At 28.3% G+C, this 18,087-nt stretch overlaps 1 pseudogene across 1 annotated transcript; it reads left to right on the top strand.

Moving 5' to 3' along the window:
• Positions 1–13,715: 13,715 nt before the first annotated feature.
• LOC109807595 (endo-1,4-beta-xylanase 5-like) lies at positions 13,716–17,808 on the top strand (annotated as a pseudogene). Its single transcript, XR_014428013.1, has 7 exons — positions 13,716–14,149; positions 14,252–14,298; positions 14,518–14,740; positions 14,876–15,042; positions 15,535–15,633; positions 16,076–16,867; positions 17,371–17,808. The product of XR_014428013.1 is annotated as an endo-1,4-beta-xylanase 5-like (transcript).
• The last annotated feature ends 279 nt before the right edge of the window (positions 17,809–18,087 follow it).

The following is an 18,087-nucleotide window of genomic DNA, read 5'->3' as shown; positions in this document are numbered from 1 at the left end:
TACGTGTCACTATCGCTATTTACCGTGTCATATGTGGATAGATATAATTTTAAATGTTACTTTCAGATTAATCATACTTATGTTGTTTTATTATTGTTACGGAATAATAATCGTTCTTTCACGGAAAAAAAAAAAGAAGGAAAAATAATTGTTCGTTAACAGGTAATATTTTAATAATTTCATATTTTTTATATTACTATTTAACATGAGTTTATAAAAATATAATTAAAGAATAATTTATCAAAATAATATATATATATATATATATATATATATATATATATAATTAGATCTAATTTGAAGAATGTTGTTATTCTTAAGTCTATATGTATAAGAAAGTATACATTTAAAAAGTTATTTTTTTAAAATAAAATTTAGTATGAATTTTAAGGATGTCAGTATGACTTGAATGTATTTTTAAATATTCAAGCATCATTTATATATTTTGATTAGGTGAATAATTAAGTATGACAAATATTTAAAGTTTAGATTTAGCAAAATGTTTGAGTTATATGTTTTAAGATGTACAAATATTTTAGAAATGTGTTTGAGTACAAATATAAAGATTAAATGATTAAAATAAGTAAAACAATATTTGTTAAGTGTTAGAAAGGTTAAAGACTTTAAGTTATACACATTGAAAATATACATGGTTCTATAAATATGATTTTCAATGATGTAATCAAGTTTTCAAAATAAATTAATCAATTTTTTTTTTAATTTTATAATGTTTACAAATTTTAATCATTTACAACACCTTTTTCACCATAAATCGATTGAGAGTAGCATATAATAAAAATGGAGTATGAAAAAAGATCAATGTAACACTCACCTCAATAAATAACTTTGGAATCTTTGACTAACAATGATTGATATAATTTGTAAGAAATTAATTCATATCTTAAAAGGACATCAGTTCAATTCATGTTCATAAGAAAATTTTGTTGATTGATAATTTGTAAATATTTTATTAAGCACTTATAAAACATTGAGGTCTTTCATGATCTTAATAAACTTCTAAGAGTCGATTTATCTAAATTTTTGTTCAACAAAAGAAGAAAAAAAAGAAAACATTTAGAATGTTGGCAATCTTTAACTTTTTTTTCTTCCTTTCTTCCTCCTTTTTTCCCTTTTCTTTCTCCCCCCTACCTTCCTTCTCTAAAAATCGTGAGTGTAAAGTTGTGTTGGAGGTTTAGTCCATTTTTTTGCTTTTAAATCCTATCCTGATTCTATTATTCCATTTATATTAATTAGTATGAGTATTTGTGTAATGTACAAATATTTGATAACATATATTTTATAAAATAATAAATAAGTTAAAGCAATCAGTTATTTTTATTAATTTTGTTATAAACTACTTTTTTTTTATAAAAAATTATTGTTATATATTATTTTATAATAATAAAAAAAGATTATATGATATTTAATGCATACAATCATGAATTTAATATAATTTAATATATATTATTAATATTATTATTTAAAAACAGGTTGAAAATAATGATATTTTTATAATATATTTATAGTACTCAAAATTTGAAATGTTATACATGTCAAGAGCGTTAAATAAGTATCACATATATTAAATTATCGAATTTAGAAATTCAGCATATGCAAAATAAACGTTTTGTATGTCCTAAATTGTATTCAAAGCAATGTAATTTTGTCAGGAAAATAAATATAGGCTTACCTATATGAACTTAAGAATTATTTTGATGGATTTCTTTAAATTATTATAACATATTTTCTAGCTGGGATTAAAGATATGACGTGTAACTATACAATCGTGTACTAATTAATAACGTAAAAAATCACATAAGAAAAAGTGTGGATTGGTTTGGATTTTCTAATTCTTGAACCAAAAAATAGAAATAATTAGGTTATATAAATTGGATGCATATAAATAATTCTTAAGCAACATGTTTTTGGTTTCACGTCTCTCAAGTTTAATTCGCGTAAAAAATGTGAAAGAATTTCTTACTTTTGTGTTAATGTAAATCTTAAACGTGAATCGAGACACGTTGTGAATCAATTTAGTTACTACCATAATTTTAGAAATTATAATAGAATATTAAATATTTATATAAAAAAAAAGGTTTCCGTCAATATTAGAGATGTTAGTAAAACCATCATCAAAACAAAATAGTTTTCAAAATTAAATTTTGTTTTCAAAATAGTAAAACAAAAATGATTATTAGTAAATAAAATATTAACACCGTATGATATTCGTTTAGAGTTTTAACACCATATATATAATATGTTTTAAGATATTGATTTTAAGATCTTCTCATGCAGGAGATTGACTTAGAGTTCTTAAAATATTATTAAAAAAAATAATACATATTTTACATTATATTATTAATGATTTTATGATTTAAAAAATGATATTCATAAATTATATCAATAATATGATATATTTAACAATTATTATTTAATATTTATTTAAATTTATTATTAAAATAATCTCAGCCCTTTTTATAAGTTTATAGAGAGTCGTCTCTGCATAAAGATGTATTAGGAAAGAAATAAAATTGAAACAACTAAAAGACTTATAAAAAAAACGATGCTTTGAAATAGAGGAATTAGTATGCACAAGAAGATTGTAAGTTCAAATTTTATCGTTGTAATTGTAATCATTTTTACTGATTAAAAAAATTATTGAGAAAAGCTATGACATATGTTGAATTTAGTGATGGTTTCCCCATGTTTTAGGTTTAGCGGCATGGTTTCATTACTCATCACCGGTACCATCTTTTACATATTCCAACGGACTAACGCTCACTGCACTTTGAGCCACGAATTATCGTTCAATAAATTGCACGTATTTATTTATTTTTAATTATATTATTGTTACAAAGTATTATCAATTTCATTCGTGATGAATTTATGTTGGAAAATTTTGTTTGTCACTTTTAATGGTTCTCCTCTCTCATGACGTTTTTTTATATACACAAAGTTCAAATTCAAAACTTTATTAAAAGAAATTTAATTCAATACTATTCAAATTAATGATTTATTGATGAATTATACGTGTTTACGTAACTGTAACCTATATACTATGTAAGGAAATTTAAAAGGCTAGATATATTTTCTTTTTTTTCTTAATTTTTTTAAACAAGTCTTTTAACTATAATTTTTTTTTTATTATTTTTTCAAATTTTTATAGTAAAAAATATATAATTAACGGTTTATTTACAAACCATTAGTTTATGTTCAGAAATCTAATTAAAAAAAATCAGGGAATTAATTAAAAAAAATCTTTAATGGAGAGACTCGTCTCGGGTTAAAATGATATCGGACGTGGTTTGAATGACGTCGAGTATGAAAACACTAAGAGGTTTCTAATTTGGCGACCTTAGTCCCAAGGTTGAGTGGTGTCCAACGTGACCAAACTAAAACTTTGTCTAGATGATGTCAAGCGCCAATGTGGTGACGTTAGACTTGACTTACACATAGACTCTTTGCCTAAAATGAGGTCGGGCATGGCACCTTGTCACACTAAGCGTAAGGTCTTAGGGGCATTTACCTTATCTAAAGCTGTCAAAACGGGTAACCCGGCCCGGCCCAGCCCGGTCCACCACTGGTTGAGCCTTTGGTGGGCCAACCTAACCTGCCTCATTTATTGGTGAGCTTAAAAAAGTTGAGCCCGGCCCGGCCCACCACGGGTTGGTGGGCTAAACGGGTTGGCTCACCTAATTTGAAAAAATGTAAATTATGTAATGAAAGTTAATGTCATAATCCTGCAGAAACACTATGCACATAAGTATGAATTTTTAGTCAAAATGAAACCCCCAAGACGAAGCAAAAAAGCAAAAATCTACTAGTCTTTTGAGAAACTCACAGCCAACCCAACAGTTCCAAGGCCAAAAACAACAATAATTGACCCCACTTCCACCTTTGCAGTGTTCTAGACAGCCATAATTTTATTTGGCCCAATAGTATAAGGTTTTTTTTTATGGGTTGGTGGGTCAGCCCAGCTCACCACGTGTTTAACCCGGGTGAGCCGGGTTGTTAGTGAGTCGGGTTTAAAATTGGCTCACACTGAAATTTTTAAATTTTTTTTAGCCCAACCCGGCTCGAACCCGTGGTAGGCCTGGTTGGCTCACTGGGCTAAACCCATTTTGACAGCTCTAACCTTATCCACGTTGGACGTGGGTTATGTAATACCAGACATGCGCAAGGCAAAAAGTTCCTTGCCTAGTGAAGTCATTTTGGTTTTACTACTATATAGTACTATGTATAGGAATTGTTTGATCGACAATTTAGGTTGTATAGTTTACTTTTAGTGAAATACTTTACTTATATTATTTATATTTGTATAGTTGTTTTACCTTTATATACAAACATGTAGTACATATTCTTATATTTATATATATATATATATATATATATATATATATATATATATATATATATATATAACCCTAAGTCTATAGTTTTTCCACTATTAGTAGATATGTCATGTAGAGATTATGACAAGTTGTTATAAAAATCAACTTGACTCATTTTTTAAGCTTTGACTTATTCTTGAATTCATGCTAAACGACTCATTTTGACAACACAACTAAAATCATAATTATGTTTTTGTTAGTTAAAACATGTTTTTTATTACTAATATTGAGGGATAATGATTTTGCAAGTTATTGAAATTTTTGGATTTTTTTACTCGGGCCCTAAATTATAAAATTTGCAACCGAGTCCTTAATTTTTTTTTTAATTTTTTTTAATTATATCTATTGGGTTGGAAAAGAATAAAGAATAATGTCAAAATTAACCATTTATAAATGAATCATTAACTACTGCAACTTAATTACAAAAAAATTTATTAAAAAAAGGACTCAAAATTATAAATTTTTATAGTTTAAGAACATATTTAAAAGAATTCATGGATATATTAAATCAATTTAAAATTATTCATAAAATTATAACATTGCATATTAAATATAATATGTTAGAAGAAAAAAAATATTTTGTGTGTGGTCATAATCTCTTATAGAAATTAGTTAATAAATACTTCATATTTATATCATAGAAAAAAGTAAATTAAATCTTTGATTTTTGGTGGGAAAAATGAGTTGTAACTCACTAAATAGTGGTTTATTGATTTGGATTAAGAATTGGGGCAACAAGCTAGGTATGGCTTTTGTCACGTTCAATTTAAATTTTTTAAGCAATCTTCATGAAGCACTCGCTATATATGTATGTACCACTATGTGATTGATACGTGATAATGCCCATTAATTGCTGACTAAGTAATTTTGTTTACGGGATAGAACTAGATATCGTTTATTTAAGCATGGAGATGCATTCCTCTTCAGATGTCACTTCAATATTTATTCAATTTACAAATAGTGGGAGTCTCATATTCAAGTTATCAAGTGGAAAAGTATAAACAACAAAACTAGAGTATTACTATATATTATTATTTTTTAGTGTGACCGGAGAGAGACATGAGATTGATTTATACTTACAAATTACATTTATAAAGTTTAGCTTAGTTTTTAAATTATTTAATACCTATATATATATATATATATATATATATATATATATATATATATGAAGTTTTGAAATGTATAGAAATAAAATCTATTTAATTATATTCATATTTGTTACTTATTTTCTTTTAGAATCTTTCATAGAAATAATTAAGGTAATATAGGTTTATTAATCGTTATTTAGTTTAATAAAATTATTCCAGATTGAAAGACTGCAAAGATTTGTGCAGACTGAACTGACGATGAGAGAGTAGGAATGAATTTTTAACTCAAAAACAATTTTATACCTTTAAATAATTTATACCAAATAATTATTTGATTAAAATTCCTAGTAAAAAAAATTAATTTATGAAATTATTTAATATTTTATTGATATAGATAAAAATTCATTAACATATGAAATGCATAAAAATAAGAATTTATTATATTGTAACAACTTGTTAGGTCACTACACTTTATGATTCAACAACTAATAACGAAAAATATAATCTAATTACTAAGATTAACAAACAAACAACTCTTGGATATACATGCAATAATATATACATATGTATATGAAATATATTACTAAAAACATAAAAGTTTCTCCTGAACTACACCTCAAAATCATGTACACATACATTATATATATACACACACATATCTACAATAAACCCAACTGAAAATATGAAAAATCTTAGTTGTCGATTAAGCAACATCTATCAACCAGATACATATGAGTAGCCTAAAAAATATCTACACCACCATTCACCGGTGCGACTCTCAACTTAACCTCTTTCTCACATGTATCCTTCTCTTGCTCTCATATCAAGTATGGTCATTATATTCTAACCACAAGGAAACAAATAAAGATAAACTAGAAATTCAAAAGATGAACAAGAAGGTATAAAAATATTAAACTAATATAACAATTTAACATTCAACAACCACCATCAACTTGCAACACAAGCATCAACTAACAACATATTAATATAACATATGGAAAACATAACACCATTTACAACATAAGCAACATAACAACAAAGTAACTCATCCACATAACAACATAACATATGCACCACACAACTTAATAGTTCAACCACATGCACAATAGTTTAACTAAGAAATCTACTTCAACACAAGTGATAAATCTAAGTAGTTAAACCCTATTGAACTAACTAACAACATGATATTTTTACACTAATTAGATCAACAACTAATTAAGATAAAAATTCACAACAACACGATTTTTCAAATTTTGTACCCTAAACTAAGAAAGTCTAATATTTTTGTCATGGTAGGACAACTTAATTGTGGACCTATCACGACCATAACATGCATAACTAAGTTTTATATGAAATTAACTCACTGACTATCCTTCAAATAATATGTCCCTTCTAGTACTTAATTAGAGATTTTGACCCTAACCTCATACCTTACTTTGTTTGGTCACTTTATATTCGTATGGCTCGACCTAGCTCCCATGTGGTCACTTGTAAAGACCTTTCCCCATACCGCATTAACTAAGGTCCTAGAGAAGACTCAACTATCTACTTCAAGAGTCAATTTCTCAATAATGATTTTCTAACAACTAAACTCGTAGAACACCACAATAATATCTTCACATTGTGATGTCTAATTTTTAAAATAACCTCTCATCTAATCCTAAGTTAATCAACCCAACACAACTTAATGCCTTAAGCATTCTCAACACAACCACCTCAACTATACAACATACAACTTAACTTATGACTTTCAACAATTTAATCATCAATATACATTATCCCATATCAACGTATGAAGAATCAACACCATACATCAACTTACAACATGTGAGGAAATCAACTACCACATATATGTTCAACACTTAGTCAAGAAATCAACACACTTTCTTTAGGTAACCCATGCCCGACGCCATCCCTCCTTGTGCCTGACGTGAAATGAGACAAAGAACCTCTAACTCACTCACGTTTAGTGCTAATGTGCCCGCACCGACGTGAATGAGAAAGAAAGCCTTAAGGCAATCACACTTAGTGTGATGAAACCCATGCTTTATTTCATTTCAAACACAGAGTCTCTACTTAACTCACGTTTGACATGACTCCATTGGCTCCTAATGTCATTTAGGCAAAAAAACTTTTGTCTTGATCACGCTAGGTATCACTCAACTTAGGTCTGACGTGACCAAGTCAAAGAGCTTCAAGGGATCTATGCCCAACGCCATTCAACCCACACATGACATGACTAAGTTAGATAGCTCCCTTCGAACTCACACCCAGTGCTACCAATTTTGTGCCTAGTGATAGTGAGACCAAGAGCCTTTAGCATATGTCATGCTTCGCCCTTTGAAGCTGTGTTCGGTTTGATGGTGATTTTGCATTTGGCAAAATCACAAATTTTTCTCTTTTCACCTAAAAACCAGAAAATAGCAACATGTAAGGTACTATACGACATATATACACAACCAAGAGTTCATACCTAACAAGAATTTCAACATACAACAACAAAAGACTCCATTCATCAATTTCTCTTAACATGGCAAGAAAACACCAAAAACCACAATACATATGACTCATCTTACAATTCATCAATCCAACCATAAATTGAGTTCAACCACACATAACTCCACAAATTCATCAAGAATCAAAATTCTAGCTTCCTTCACCTCTAAGATTCACAAAAATAGAGGAGAAGGAAGAAGAAATGAGCTTTAAGTTATCTTCGCACATAAACTTTATCACTCAATTCTCGGTCCAAAAGCCTTAAAATTTTTTTTATATACTTTCTAATTTCTGCTAAGAAAAACTCCAAATACAATAAAACTAATGAGAATTTCTAAATTTTTAGAGTTTAATTACAACAACTAATCAATTATACACAATAACATATAATTAAATAAAACAACAACTATTACTAAAATTCATGACATATATGATTATACTTTATTGTTATTTAATAATTAATAGAATAAATTGTAAGGATATTTTAAGAAAAGGTAAAAGCATATTAATATTCATAAATAAGTGGAATCCCCGCTGCCAGGAAGTTTTGAATAGAAAGATAATTAACTAACTGATACCAACTAACCACTTAGCAACCAACTAATCGAGCTTGATGATCTTCTTGATGGCTTTGTTGATGGCAATGATTTCGCCACTAATTGCTCACCTTCTTAAGTATCGGTCTCTATCTTTGTCATCTTCAACGTCTATTTCCCAACCTTTGTTGGTGGTGCTAGACGAGATATAAACCTGAAACCTACAATTTCCTTTGGCCGATGAACACACTTGGAATAAAAAAAAATGAACTGTTACGATCCACAAATACGGTGTCGTTCTAAAAATGCAAATTAATTTTTAAATACTTCGCAGTTTTTGCAACCATGTGATATGTAAAAAATTTAAGAAGTAATGGATGTGACTCCAAGTTGAGGAGGCTAAAGGTCACAAAACTCAAAAAATTAGAGAGGAAATATCAGCAAAGACGGATTTCCAGTCTAGGTTCAGCGCCCCTTCCTTTTTTTTTTTTTTCTTTTTTCTTTTTCCTTTTGATAAAATATTTTATTTTATTTTTATAATATTCATTACGAAGGTAATAACATATATTCTTTTATTTATTTATTTAGATAAATATGTTATTTGCTTTTCATACTCTTTATTGTAAATATAATTCTTTTATATTTTCAAAAAAAAAACAAATATTATTTATTTTCTTATTTAATGACCTTTTCATTTTATAATATACATTATTATTGTTTTAGAGACTATAATATTATTAATAAGGTATGATATATAATATTATCTCTTAAGCATTTGATAAAGAGATTAAAGAATATTTATCGATAAAGATTAATCTTTTAATATTTTCAAAGATTAATTAGATATTAACTTTGAATTAAACTAAGACATATTTTGATCTATACAAAAATTAAAGACTTTAAGTAATTGTATTCGCAACTAAATGACTTTATAATCGTTCCTTTATACTGATTTGATTTGATTACAATTGATTTGATAATTAAAAGGCTATTTATATATTATAAGTAAATATTCTGTCAGTTTTGTCATTATTCTTTGTATATTATTGTTTCTCTCTTCTTATCTTAGTTCTTCTTGTCAATATATGTACTTCAAGTGTATGATTAAGATAACATTATGTAATCTTTGTGAAAACAAACCATTGGAAAAGCAAATCAAATATCAGGTTATATAGAAACTTTGTCAAAATTTGCTTTCCAGGAAATTGCAATTGTCATAATCATACAATTTTATTCTTCTCATATTTTCCAACAATGTAAAGGTAAATTCTTCTATAATTTTTATTGGCTACTATTGTTGTAAAAGATAATATGGGGAGTATTATAAATTATTTTAATTTAGTAAATTTTAAAAACAAAATCAATAGAGTTCTTTTTTGTTAAAAAAATATCCTTAATGGAAAGATCAAGTTTATTATAAATGCATGAAGAATTTTCGTACTTCTTATAATTTTAGGTCCTTAAAAAAATGATGTAAACTTTTTCTTATATAAATATATTTTGTATTAAAGTTGCTCCTCCTCTTCATGTTCCTAAATATTCAATTATAAATTAATTAATTGATAAAATATATTGGGATGTTGTATAAATATTTTATTTATAGAATTTATTAGACGAATAATTAATTTCCAAAAAATATTCTCTATAACTTAAATATACTATTATTACTATGAACAAAATGTTTTATGTTAGTTATTTTTTATATTTTATGTTGACTCGAGACGCAACATAGATCACAATAACATAAAATGTCTACACATTTTATGACGGATAAACATATTATGTAAAAGGTTTACTTTTTTATGTTGAATAATCAACACCCATCATAATATGGGTATCAAATGTGATGATTAATCATATTGACACCCATATTCTAATGAGTGTGACCACACTTAACATAAAAAAATGCATATTTTATGACAAGTAAAATCACACTTATATAAAATGTACATATTCTATCATGGATATGATCACACTCACCATGAAATATATATTTATTAATATTATATTCATTTTTTTGAATTTTTCCAAACATGTATAACATAAATACATCTAGACAATTTAATACAATATATTGTTGTCCAGTTCAAGATAAAATTATATATAATACAATAATCATTTAAAGTGATTAATTTGATTTAAAATATATTACATCTTTACATGAGTTCCTAATGTTTATCAATAATGATGATGAACATAATTATTCGATTGACATAACACTATAATTTAGTGAATATAAAACAGGAATAAATTATTTATAATATATTTTAATTCAATTATTATATTATTAAATTGACATTTAACTAATTTTGAGGACAATATATTGAAGTTAACGTTATAGTTGTTGTTCACAAAATATTCCTGCTAACCTAACTACTTAACTAACAAATTTGAGCTAACATTGTTCATTAATATGGGGTAAACTAAAAGAATGATTTTCCTTATTCTAATTGCATGTGTATCAGGTGATTTGATGTCTAGATTTATAAAGTATGTATTAAGATTTATATGTATCGGGGCGTAGATATTTGTTTTTTTTTACACAAGGGGGTGTAGGTACTTAAATAATCAATTAATCATAGTTTAATATTTGCATTTGAATTTATGTATTGATGTATTAATAATCATATACTTGAAGTGCCCTTATATGATATACTAATAGCCATCAAGTTTGCTTTGTAAGTTGTAGCACTACATAGAGTTGGGATGATTCACGGGACATCATTGGAGTCCACAATTCGAATTATCTGACATTGCTCAAGGCATGTCTCTGCTTTGGACCTATTATATATTTCGACTCACATTTCATTTTTGTACCCTTCATTGCATTTGATGCTAAAATCAACTCTTTATTTTCTAAAACAATTGGACTACTCTAATATGTGAAAGATTCGTCAAAGTAGTGTCGACAAAATATAATTTTTTATTTTTAATGCGATAATTTTATGTTATACTTTTTGGAAAAAGACATTTAGTACCTGCATTGTGTTGAAATGATTTTTTTTATCAACAGTTATTTATGGGTGGTTTAAAAATAAAATAAAAAAATACTTATAAAAAATGAACAGCATTTTTCTAGAAGGAACAAAAAAATGATGAACAATTAATCTCCCTATTATATGCCTTACAGAGTTATAAATGCATTATGTAATGGAATTTTTTTAATATTTGATTATTTCGCTGCGTCATTATTATATTTTAATGTTAGTCATAAAATTAAGTGAAGAGTTCTTTGAGCCAGCCACCATGAATAAGGGTTCTTTGATTGTTGAAGTGATGAGGTTGCAGCAGAGACTGCAATTTGCTGTTCACCCACCGCCTCTTCCTTCTACTAATCTTGCCTTTCTTTTTGCGAGTCCTTCCCTCCTTTCCAGTTCCACCCTCTTTATACAGTATGAAAGTTGAAATCACATTTATATAACTTTTTATAAAAATCATGTAACGAAAAAAGAGATAAAATTAAGTATATCATAAGATGATTAATGTGTTAAAGAGAAATACAATAAAACAATATTATAAAAATCATCTGGTGAATAAAATAACTATATAAAAGCTGAAACGTAAAGAATTTTTTACTGTATTAATATTTTTTAAAAAAAATACCAAAATAGAATCCTGGTGACTATTAGGGATTAACCTAGTGGTTGAATGAGGGTTGAGGTAGTTAGAAGCATGAAGACCTAGGTTCAATACTCATTGTGATCATCTTTGTAATCTTTCTTATCTTTATAAAAAAAACACTCTAAATAATATATTTACCCAACTAGCACTAATCACTATTTAAGGTCAGAATTTGGTTTTCCGAAAACTGAATTCTGACCTTCACTGTATGCTTTTCTGACATCGTGTGCTGCCGGAATATGGTTTCCGGGAAACCGAATTGGGAGCAGCCATTTTAGTTTTGTTTTTTATTTTTAGTAAATAATAAATTAAATTTTTAATAAAACTCAAATTTTAAATAATAATTAAATAATAAATGATATTTATAATAAAATTTAAATTTTAAAAGTCAATTACTTATAATGTTAATAAATAATAAATTTAATAAGATATATTTATAATAAATTTTAAATTTACTAAATAGTAATTATAATAAGTTATATTGAAATTAAAATTGGAATTTAATAAATAATAATTATAATAATTAATATTTATATTTATTTAAAAAAAGAATTTTAAATTTTTAAATATTTTGAGAAATATATAATAATTAAATAATAAATTATATTTTAAATTTACTAAATAATAATTATAATAAGTTATATTGAAATTAAAATTGGAATTTTGATAAATAATAATTATAATAATTAATATTTATATTTATTTTAAAAAAATAATTTTAAAATTTTAAATTATACATTATTATATGACTTATTATAATTATTATTTATTGAATTCCAACTTTTTTTAAAAACTCAATATAAATAATATTTATTAAATATAACATTTATTATCAATATAACTAATTAAATTTATTATTTATTAACAATATAACTTATTATCTTTTTCATATTTGAATTTTATTATAAATATAATTTATTCTTTAATAATTACATATTTTTGAAATTGTTTTCAAATTTAAAATTCATTTTTTAAAAAAATATAAATATAACTTATTATAATTATTATTTATTAAATTCCAATTTTTTCAAAATAACTTATTATAAATACTATTTATTAAAATTAAATTTTATTATAAATATAACATTAAATTTATTATCTATTAACAATATAAGTTATTAACTTTTTAAAATTTGATTTTTATTATAAATATTATTTATTATTAATTATTATTTATAATTTGAGTTTTATAATAAATATAATTTATTATTTAGTAAATACAAAAAACTAAAAACAGAAGAAAAAAAAACAAAAAAAAATGGCTGCTCGGAATTCGGTTCCCCGGAAACCGAATTCCGGCAGCCCATGACGCCAGGGTAGCACACAGGGAAGGTCAAAATTCGGTTTTCAAATAATTGAATTCTGACCTTGCACAGTAATCAGTCCTAGTTGGGTAAATGTATTGTCCAGGGTTCCATTTTGGTAATTTTTTTTTAAATATTAATACAGTTAAAAATTCAAACGTAAAAGGTAAACATAAATCACATTTATATAATAAACTTAATTTTTAATATTTCGTCTAGCTAATTTTTGTAATGTTTTGCATGAGTTGCAATGTTTTTATTTTGGTAGATTTGACGTTTTCTTTGGTAGATAATTTGCAATGTTTGGTATCATGCGTCTTGATTAACTGTCATTGAGAGTGGATTGCTGAATTTTTCAGTTCAGTTTATTACATTGGAAAGATGACTGTAAATGTAACTACATCATAGATATAATTCTCAGTAAGTATCCATATAAGGCGATTTCCAGGCTCACACGTAATGCACTTGTCTCTAGTTAATTATTATAACCCATAAAGGTGCATTGTGTAAGGGAAGGTTTTTTTCTTCTTCTTGTTTTAGTACTAAGGGAAGTTCTTGATACATCTGATGATTTCCAGCGTCAATATATACCCCTGACACTAGCAAGAAAATTTAGTGTGTAAAGTCTTATTTAATTAGTGAAAAGATGATGGTTGCCGCAGAAGGCTGCTACTTGTTGTTCATTACCATTTGCCTTTTACTCATCTCAGGTGTCCCTTCCCTCCCTCTCTTTCAATTTCAATGCCACCTAAGTTTTCATTCACATATTTATAGAATCTCCAACTAATAATATATATTCTCAACACGTGCAGGCCTTAGCGTTCATTCTTTGTCTTATGATTATTCTGCTACTACAAAGGCAATAACACTTCCTCACCATTTGTTTCATATACCATATAACCTGAAAAGTCCACTAGAGTATTCTCTCTAAGTTGCAAAATTTTTTCAATGTTATTTTATTTTATAAGCAATATCTTAAGCGGACTAAATATGGGTATGTCATATGTGGTAGTCTCTGTCAGTGTCAGCAATTAATACACAAACTTACATGTGTTGCCATTGTCTTGAAAACAAGCAGTGTTTGGCAGAACCTGAGGCAGCACAGTATGGAGGAGGCCTTATAGTAAATCCAGGATTTGATCACAACATAGACGGTTGGACAGTATTTGGAAAAGGAGCAATCAAGGAACAAATTTCCAGTGGAGGCAATAGATTCATTGTTGCCCACAACAGAAAACAATCATTGGACTGTTTCTCTCAGAAGGTCCAACTGAAGAAAGGAATGCTATACACCTTTTCTGGTAACTTCTCTTTCTCCATTGTTGAGTCATATGACATCTCTTTCACCAGAATTCATTTGACGAGTATTGCCATGCTGGCCATTACTTTTCTGAAACATTTTGTGTGATTATTTTTCCTTCCTCCTCCACATTCAGCTTGGTTTCAGCTCAGTGAAGGAAGTGACACTGTGTCAGTTATATTCAAAACAAAAGGAAGTGAACTGGTACGAGGTGGTCATGTGATAGCAAAATATGGATGCTGGACTCGGCTAAAGGGCGGGATAGCAGCAAACTTCTCAAGTCCTGTTGAGATTCTTTTTGAGGTGAAATACATTTCTAGATTTATACCTTCCAGAAAAAAAATTTATAGACTCAAGGAAAGGAGTCGTAAAGTTTATGCTTTTCATCTTGCCTTATTTTAAACATTTCCTCAAAATTCAAATCAAGTATAAAATTACAGGGCCACTTTTATCACTCTTCTCAATTAATTCTCCTATTGAGATTGAAATGACATGCACACGGGACAGAAATCTTTCGGGCTATTTAATACTTAATCACTAGCTCTAGCAGCTTCATGAGCAAATACTGAAAAGTGAAAGAGAAACTATATATGTTATGTTACCATTCAAATATTTTTTTAATAAGAAAGCTAGGATACCAGGAGGTTCCCATTTAAGAGCATGTAAATATTTTTATGAGTATAAAATGCATGCAAAATTAAAGGAATTATAGGCGCTTGAGAATTGCGTAAGATCCTTCTTTGTGTGTGTATTTAGATATCTGTTTTGTCAACTAAAATTTATTCAACGATGCAGAGCAAGAATTCCAATGTGGAAATATGGGCTGACAGTGTCTCCTTACAACCATTTACTAAAAAGCAGTGGAGATCATTACAAGACTCCAGCATTGAGAGGGTAAGCTTATGCAAATCCTACCCACTTTACAGATATTGGTTTTCATAAAAGTCAATGCTTCTTATATCCTTTTCAGTTTCACATATATCCCAGTGCTTTACATCAGGGAAAGAATAATATTTTCGTACTACTAATTAAATGAAATTCACCAATTTTTAGTCTGGTCATTATGATCAAGGTTTTAAAAAACACTTGTCGACCACAATTTTGGCCACAACATTAAGGTTTTAAGGATCTTTGAGACCGCAATTGCAGTTGCATATGTGTCTGCAATATCAAAGAATGCAAAAGAGTTCATGACTGTGAACCCAATTTAAAACCTTGAATTTGAGAGGAATAAAGGCAATAGCAGACCAAATTGCATAGACAAAGAAAGGTGCTATAGTTACCAGCACACCAGTAGAAGGGAAAAAAATAACGAGTTTTGATCACTAACATGCAGATACGTAAGAGGAAAGTGAGATTCCAGATAACTCATATAAATGAAACAGCGATGAAAGGTGCTATAATTACCAGCACACCAGTAAAGTTGAACTTCCCATTTGGATGTGGAATGAACCATTATATCCTCACAAACAAAGACTACCAGAATTGGTTTGTGTCAAGGTTCAAATTCACAACTTTCACCAATGAGATGAAGTGGTATAGTACGGAGAAAAAGCAAGGCCAGGAAAACTACACCATCTCAGATGCCATGTTGAATTTTACCAAAGCGAATGGCATTTCTGTGAGAGGCCATAACATTTTCTGGGACGATCCAAAATATCAGCCTGAATGGGTTAAGACCCTATCACCTTTAGAATTAGCAGAAGCAGCAACAAGAAGAATAGAATCAGTGGTTTCAAGATACAAAGGAGAACTGATTGCATGGGATGTGATGAATGAGAATCTCCACTTCCACTTTTATGAGGACAATCTTGGTGAAAATGCCTCTGCAAATGCATATGTAGCAGCCTATGAGCTTGATCCAAAACCAAAGATGTTCCTGAATGAGTTTAACACCATTGAATATAGTGGGGATGAGTCTGCCAGCCCAGTCAAATATATCAAGAAACTTGAGGAGATTCTGTCATTTCCAGGAGTTGCTGGAATGTCAGCAGCAATAGGGTTGCAAGGCCATTTTAGTGTTGGCTAGCCAAATCTTGCTTATATGAGGTCAGGTCTTGATCTTCTTGCTTCAACTGGACTTCCAATATGGCTCACAGAAGTGAGTGTGGATCCACAGCCAAATCAGGTATTTCCTCCACTTAAGAAAAATATTCTGGTATCTCCTCAACTTTAGAAAGTATTCTTGAACATTTAGTTATGACTTACAACAGAAAATTCAACTTATTAAATTACACAATAAGTCATGCAAATGTTGTAAACTTGTTTGTAAGTTTATTTTGTTAAACTATCAAAAACTTTAGCTTATATGTTTCAAATTAGAACGTACTAGCTGTAAAAGCATCTTTATACTTCCGTTCACTCACAGATGATCATGTATTATAATAATTGCCTTATAGGTCGACAATTTCTGATTACTTCACAGTCTACAATATTAAAATATTTTCACTGATAGTCTATAGAAAATAAACTCCAAAATTATTTTCATAAGTTGTTGTAAAAGACCCCTTAATGCCAAAGACACCAATTTATATTTTTATCTGTTAGGGAAAAAAAAAGAGAAGGAAATGTCAATATATCAGGTGACTGATTGCATTACCTTTACTTTTCTTGTTGTGGTTTCTTGAGTAGGCAGAGTTCTTAGAAGAGGTACTAAGAGAGGCGTACTCTCATCCTGGTGTTGAAGGGATTATAATGTTTTCTGGTCCAGCACAAGCTGGTTTCAACGCCACTACTTTGGCAGATGAGAATTTCAAAAATACTCCGGCTGGAGACGTTGTGGACAAGCTGATTCAGGAGTGGAGAACTGGGTCTATTGTTGCCACTGCAGATGACAGAGGATTTGTAGATATTTCACTGCACCATGGAGACTATGAAGTAACTGTTACACATCCTCTGACCCACTCCTCTCAAACTCTGAATCTAAGTGTAAACAAAGATTTTGCACTGGAAACCATTCGTGTGAAAATGCGTGCATAAAAAGTTTTACTTTCGTTGAAGCAAGCTGTCATTGCATGTGTAAATTTGAAAAGATTGTAATAAAATGGCTTGCAGCATCATGGTTGGTTATTCATGATTTCCAACTCCTACATATACAAGTGATTTTGATAAATATTTATTAGTTAGTTGAAGAAATAAGTCATGTTGCGTGTAAATAATAAAGGATTTTAAGATGGCTAAGCTCTTACTTAAGACATCCATTTCTGAATGGGCTGTGTTCCTTTTCTAGTTAAATGGGCCAGGCCCATTTGCATAAAGAGAAGTTTGAGGGATTCTGATTAGGAACACTGGTGGGTCCAAAACAAATGTAGAGGACTATGTTAAGCATCAGCCAGAGTCATAGTAAAG

Source organism: Cajanus cajan, chromosome 7 (genome assembly GCF_000230855.2).
Source record: "Cajanus cajan strain Asha chromosome 7, NIPB_CcT2T_4, whole genome shotgun sequence".
NCBI classification, from domain to species: Eukaryota; Viridiplantae; Streptophyta; class Magnoliopsida; order Fabales; family Fabaceae; genus Cajanus; species Cajanus cajan.
The sequence above is the reverse complement of the archived record's forward strand: the minus strand, read 5'-3'. Positions and strand labels throughout refer to the sequence as shown.